This window comes from Convolutriloba macropyga, chromosome 8 (genome assembly GCF_964194025.1).
Source record: "Convolutriloba macropyga chromosome 8, txConMacr16.3, whole genome shotgun sequence".
Taxonomy (NCBI): Eukaryota; Metazoa; Xenacoelomorpha; order Acoela; family Convolutidae; genus Convolutriloba; species Convolutriloba macropyga.
In genome coordinates, this window is record NC_134475.1 from 66120663 (window position 1) to 66126662 (window position 6000).

A 6000-nucleotide genomic window follows, 5' to 3' on the forward strand; every position below is an offset into this window, starting at 1 on the left:
AATCTTTTTCGAAATTATCGTTCCTCCTCGATTTTCGGAACCCAGTCAGAAAATTAGTGAACTTTATCATTAAGGTCACTATTCAATCAGCTGTGCTTGAGTGGGTGAGTGCTTATTAAATTATTAATTGCTCTCAGTTGAAGTTTGAAGCATTTATTGTAAACCTGTTAATCTTTTATACAAAATTTTTGCTTTGCCATTTTTGCTCTAGAATGTTCTAGAACGTTCTTTAAATTCTCAAGTGACTTTTTCACGCTTCGTGGCAAATGATTCAGCCGAGTACGGCAGAGGTTGTGGGTTAGAACCTGAACCTCACCCTTGGCGAAAGTTTTTGGACCCATGAACAAAAGTTTATCTAGGCTACAATTGCCCCGCCTGTCGTTCGTGAGCAGTCAGTCCGACGTTTGTCTGTTTATGCTTGAATGTTATTGTTGTTAACTGCTGCACAATAAATTCGTTATTTTTAAGTCATTTTTAGAGATGTGTGAAAGAAAAAAATTAGAGCGAACTTTTCTTATTTGAGCGGCACAGAAAAGCAATTATTGGAAAACCGCAAACCGAACTCCCACCCAAAACTAAACATTTGAACAATTACAATCCAAAGCTGGGGTCTGGGATCTATGCAGATTTTTGTTGGGTAGTTTAAAGAATCTGAATCACACATTTAATCTTAAGATGGCAGAGAATTGGCAATCCCGTTTGTAGATAAATATGATAATGATAAATTATCAGAGGTTTTGAAAAAAAAATGCGGCATGATTTTCGTAGAGCAGAATATTTGTGTCCTACTTAATTCTGTTTTGACTGTTTTGTGGGCATAATTAGAAAAACGTCTGCAGCATTTTCGTGACTTTTGTTACTTTTTAAGTTATAATTTTCTGGGTAGATTATGGTGTAAAATGTTTTTAAACCTGAAATAACGACAAACATGGTTGCATATTTTCAAATCAAAAAAGTTTTGTGTGTTTTCACCTAAATTGTGAAATTTTCCATATGTGAAATTTCCATGTCATAAGTTTAGCCCCAAAGAAAAAGAATAGCATTTAATACAACTTACATGTTCGAGATATTTCAAAGTTTGTGTAGAAAAGCAGAAAGGTGTGCCATGGACTCAGAAATGACAGAAATTTGCTGGAATTGAAGAACTTCTACACGAGGAATAGTTTTTGAAAATGACGAGTGTATTTGGAGTGTATTGGACTTTCGATCTTTCAATATCGACACAAAGTGATCCCATACAAAAATTTTGTTTTATTTTTGACATTTGTTTTTTATTTATTTTGTAGTTTTGTTCCAATTCCAAATGGTATGCCTCTTTTAACTTGTTTTTGACTGATGTTTCAAAGTTCATGCTTATGTCCAGAAGTTTCAAAGAAGTTTCAAAGCCCTACTCTTGCAAGATAACCGTCTTGCATGAAGCGCCGGAAACGTGCCTTAGCTGCTGCACGGGCCTCTTTGGCTTCTTTGAAGATTAGAGAATAGGATTCGACCTATTCTCTAACCGCCAAAGAAAAAAAGAGAGACCCTAAAATTGCTAAGGCTAACACGTATAAATAGGAACATCATCAAAATGCGCAGAAGGGGTCACAGAAAGGGCAGGGGGTTTGTGTGCTGCAAAAGAAAGCAAACAAATATAAATAAGAACATCAGCAAAACACAAGCACATGATAGGGGGCACAGAAAGGGCGGGGGTGAAGCACGAAAGAAAAGGAGCGAAAGAGAGAAGGGTGGGGGCTGAACACACACAAACAAAAGAAAAGCACATCACCATAGGTGAAAGGGGATGGGAAGAAAACAGCAAGGGGGAAAAACAGAAGAGGCGAGCGACCGAACAAGCGGCGGCGAGCGAGCAAGCAAAACCGAGCAAACGACGACGAGCGAACGAGAACGAGCTGGCAAAACGAGCAACCGGCGACGAGCGAGCGAGAACAAGCGCGAAAAGGAGCAAGGAGAGTGCTGAAGCGAGCGAGAGCGAAACGAGAACAAAAAACTCACAAAAAAAAACAAAAAACAAAAAAAATGCCCGTAAGGCAGAAAACGCACAGGCGCAAGCACACCAGAGAGAGAGAGAGAGAGAGAGAGAGAGAGAGAGAGAGAGGGAGAGAGAGAGAGAGAGAGAGAGAGGGAGAGAGAGAGAGAGAGAGAGAGAGAGAGCGAAAGAAAAACAAAAAGAAAAACAAAAGAAGGAAAGAGAGTGAGAGAGAGAGAGAGAAAGAGAGAGAGATAGAGAGAGAGAGAGAGAGAGAGATAGAGAGAGAGAGAGAGAGATACCGAGAGAGAGAGAGAGAGAGAGAGAGAGAGAGAGAGAGAGAGAGCGAGAAAGAAAGCAACAAAGAAAAAATAAAAGAAGGAAGAAAGAGGGAAAGAAAAACAGAAAGCAAGCAAGAAACGAAAGGAGGGAGAGAAAAAGAGAGAGAGAGAGAGAGAGAGAGAGAGAGAGATAAAGAGTGACAGAGGGAAAACTAGAGAGCGAGAGAGAGAGAGAGAGAGAGAGAGAGAGAGAGGCAAAAAAAAGAGAAGTGAAAGAAAAATCAATGATCATTTTTATTGGATTTCATCACTATATGCGCTCAAAAAACTGGATGTTTCCATCATAGCGCATCTAGGGAACCATAATGAAAACACGAGCAGAACCCGCGAAACAAAAAAGACCAAACAGTATAATCAACGAGAAAAAACGAGAGAGAGAGAGAGAGAGAGAGAGAGCGAGGCAAAAAAGAAAAGCGATATCAGTAAAATCAGGAATTTATAATCATTGATAATGAGTTCTGTGGGATTTCATCACCGTCAGCGCTCAGAAAACTGGATGTTCTCATCATAGCGCATCCAAGAAACTATAATAAAAAGCAAGCGGAACCCGCAAACCTAGGAAGACCGAAAAGTATAGAGACAAAGAAGAGCGAAGAGAGCCAGAAAGAAAAAAAGAGGCAAGAGTGATAGCAATATATCAGAAATTTGTAATCATTGATAATGATTTCTGAGGGTTTCATCACTGCCAGCGCTCAGAAAACTGGATGTTCCCATCATAGCGCATCTATGGAACCGTAAAGAAAAAAAACAAGCAGAACCTGCAAAACAAGGAAGACCAGCAAGCCTAGGGGACAAAGAAGCCGCTAGAGAACTAGAGAAAATTAAATCAGACAAACACAATAGAACGAAAAAAAACAGCAGAGAAGAAAAAGATGAGAGAGAGAGACCACAAAAGAGAGAGAAGAGAGAGAGAGAGAGAGAGGAGAGAGAGGCAAAAAGAAAAGCAATAGCAGTAAATCAGAATTTTGTAATCATTGATAATGATATCTGTGGGATTTTCATCACTGTCAGCGCTCAGAAAACTGGATGTTCCCATCATAGCGCATCTATGGAACCATAAAGAAAGAAAACAAGCAGAACCTGCAAAACAAGGAAGACCAGAAAGCATAGGGGCAAAGAAGCCACTAGAGAACCACAAAGAAAAAATAAATCAGACAAACACAATAGAACGAAAAAAACAGCAAGAAAAACACGAGAGAAGAGAGACCACAAGAGAGAGAGAGAGAGAGAGAGAGAGAGAGAGAGATAGAGAGAGAGAGAGGCAAAAAAGAAAAGCGAAAGCAGTAAATCAGAAATTTGTGATCATTGATAATGATTTTTGTGGTATTTCATCACTGTCAGTGCTCAGAAAACTGGATGTTCCCATCATAGCGCATCTATGGAACCATAAAGAAAAAAACAAGCAGAACCTGCAAAACAAGGAAGACCAAAAAGCATAGTGACAAAGAAGCCACTAGAGAACCAGAGAAAAAATAAATCAGACAAACACAATAGAGCGAAAAAAAACAGCAGAGAAGAAAAACATGAGAAGAGAGAGACCACAAAAGAGAGAGAGAGAGAGAGAGAGAGAGAGAGAGAGAGAGGCAAAAAAGGAAAACGAAAGCAGTAAATCGGAAATTTGTAATCATTGATAATGATTTCTGTGGTATTTCATCACTGTCAGCGCTCAGAAAACTGGATGTTCCCATCATAGCGCATCTATGGAACCATAAAGAAAAAAACAAGCAGAACCTGCAAAAACAGGAAGACCAGAAAGCACAGGGACATAGAAGCGATTAGAGAGCCACAGAGAAAAAATAAATCACAAACACAATAGAACGAAAAAAAACAGAAGAGAAGAAAATCATGAGAGAAGAGAGAGAGAGAGAGAGAGAGAGAGAGAGAGAGAGAGACAGAGAGAGGCAAAAAGAAAAGAGATAGCAGTAAATCAGAAATTTGTAATCATTGATAATGATTCTTTGGTATTTCATCACTTTCAGCGCTCAGAAAACTGGATGTTCCCGTCATAGCGCATCTATGGAACCCATAAAGAAAAAAAACAAGCAGAACCTGCAAAACAAGGAAGACCAGAAAGCACTGGGACAAAGAAGCCACTAGAGATACACAGAGAAAGAATAAATCAGACAAACACAGTAGAACGAAAAAAACAGCAAAGAAAAACACGAGAGAAGAGAGACCACAAGAGAGAGAGAGAGAGAGAGAGAGAGAGAGAGAGAGATAGAGAGAGAGAGAGGCAAAAAAGAAAAGCGAAAGCAGTAAATCAGAAATTTGTGATCATTGATAATGACTTTTGTGGTATTTCATCACTGTCAGCGCTCAGAAAACTGGATGTTCCCATCATAGCGCATCTATGGAACCATAAAGAAAAAAAAAACAAGCAGAACCTGCAAAACAAGGAAGACCAAAAAGCATAGTGACAAAAGAAGCCACTAGAGAACCAGAGAAAAAATAAATCAGACAAAACAATAGAGCGAAAAAAACAGCAGAGAAGAAAAACATGAGAAGAGAGACCACAAAAGAGAGAGAGAGAGAGAGAGAGAGAGAGAGAGAGAGAGGCAAAAAAGGAAAACGAAAGCAGTAAATCGGAAATTTGTAATCATTGATAATGATTTCTGTGGTATTTCATCACTGTCAGCGCTCAGAAAACTGGATGTTCCCATCATAGCGCATCTATGGAACCATAAAGAAAAAAACAAGCAGAACCTGCAAAACAAGGAAGACCAGAAAGCACAGGGACATAGAAGCGATTAGAGAGCCACAGAGAAAAAATAAATCACAAACACAATAGAACGAAAAAAACAGCAGAGAAGAAAATCATGAGAGAAGAGAGAGAGAGAGAGAGAGAGAGAGAGAGAGAGAGACAGAGAGAGGCAAAAAAGAAAAGAGATAGCAGTAAATCAGAAATTTGTAATCATTGATAATGATTTCTTTGGTATTTCATCACTTTCAGCGCTCAGAAAACTGGATGTTCCCGTCATAGCGCATCTATGGAACCATAAAGAAAAAAAACAAGCAGAACCTGCAAAACAAGGAAGACCAGAAAGCACAGGGACAAAGAAGCCACTAGAGATACACAGAGAAAGAATAAATCAGACAAACACAGTAGAACGAAAAAACAGCAAAGAAAAACACGAGAGAAGAGAGACCACAAGAGAGAGAGAGAGAGAGAGAGAGAGAGAGGCAAAAAGAAAAGCGATAGCAGTAAATCAGAAATTTGTAATCATTGATATTGATATCTGTGGGGATTTCATCACTGTCAGCGCTCAGAAAACTGGATGTTCCCATCATAGCGCATCTATGGAACCATAAAGAAAGAAAACAAGCAGAACCTGCAAAACAAGGAAGACCAGAAAGCATAGGGGCAAAGAAGCCACTAGAGAACCACAGAGAAAAAATAAATCAGACAAACAATAGAACGAAAAAAACAGCAAAGAAAAACACGAGAGAAAAGAGACCACAAGAGAGAGAGAGAGAGAGAGAGAGAGAGAGAGAGAGAGAGTGAGAGAGAGAGAGATAGAGAGAGAGGCAAAAAAGAAAAGCGAAAGCAGTAAATCAGAAATTTGTGATCATTGATAATGATTTTTGTGGTATTTCATCACTGTCAGTGCTCAGAAAACTGGATGTTCCCATCATAGCGCATCTATGGAACCATAAAGAAAAAAAACAAGCAGAACCTGCAAAACAAGGAAG

The 6000-nt window shown here is 39.1% G+C and overlaps 1 protein-coding gene across 1 annotated transcript in view; it reads left to right on the forward strand.

The window, feature by feature from the left end:
• Nucleotides 1-6000, forward strand: part of LOC142345144 (adenylate kinase 9-like) — a 163123-nt gene that overhangs the window by 54443 nt on the left and 102680 nt on the right. The window lies entirely within an intron of this gene.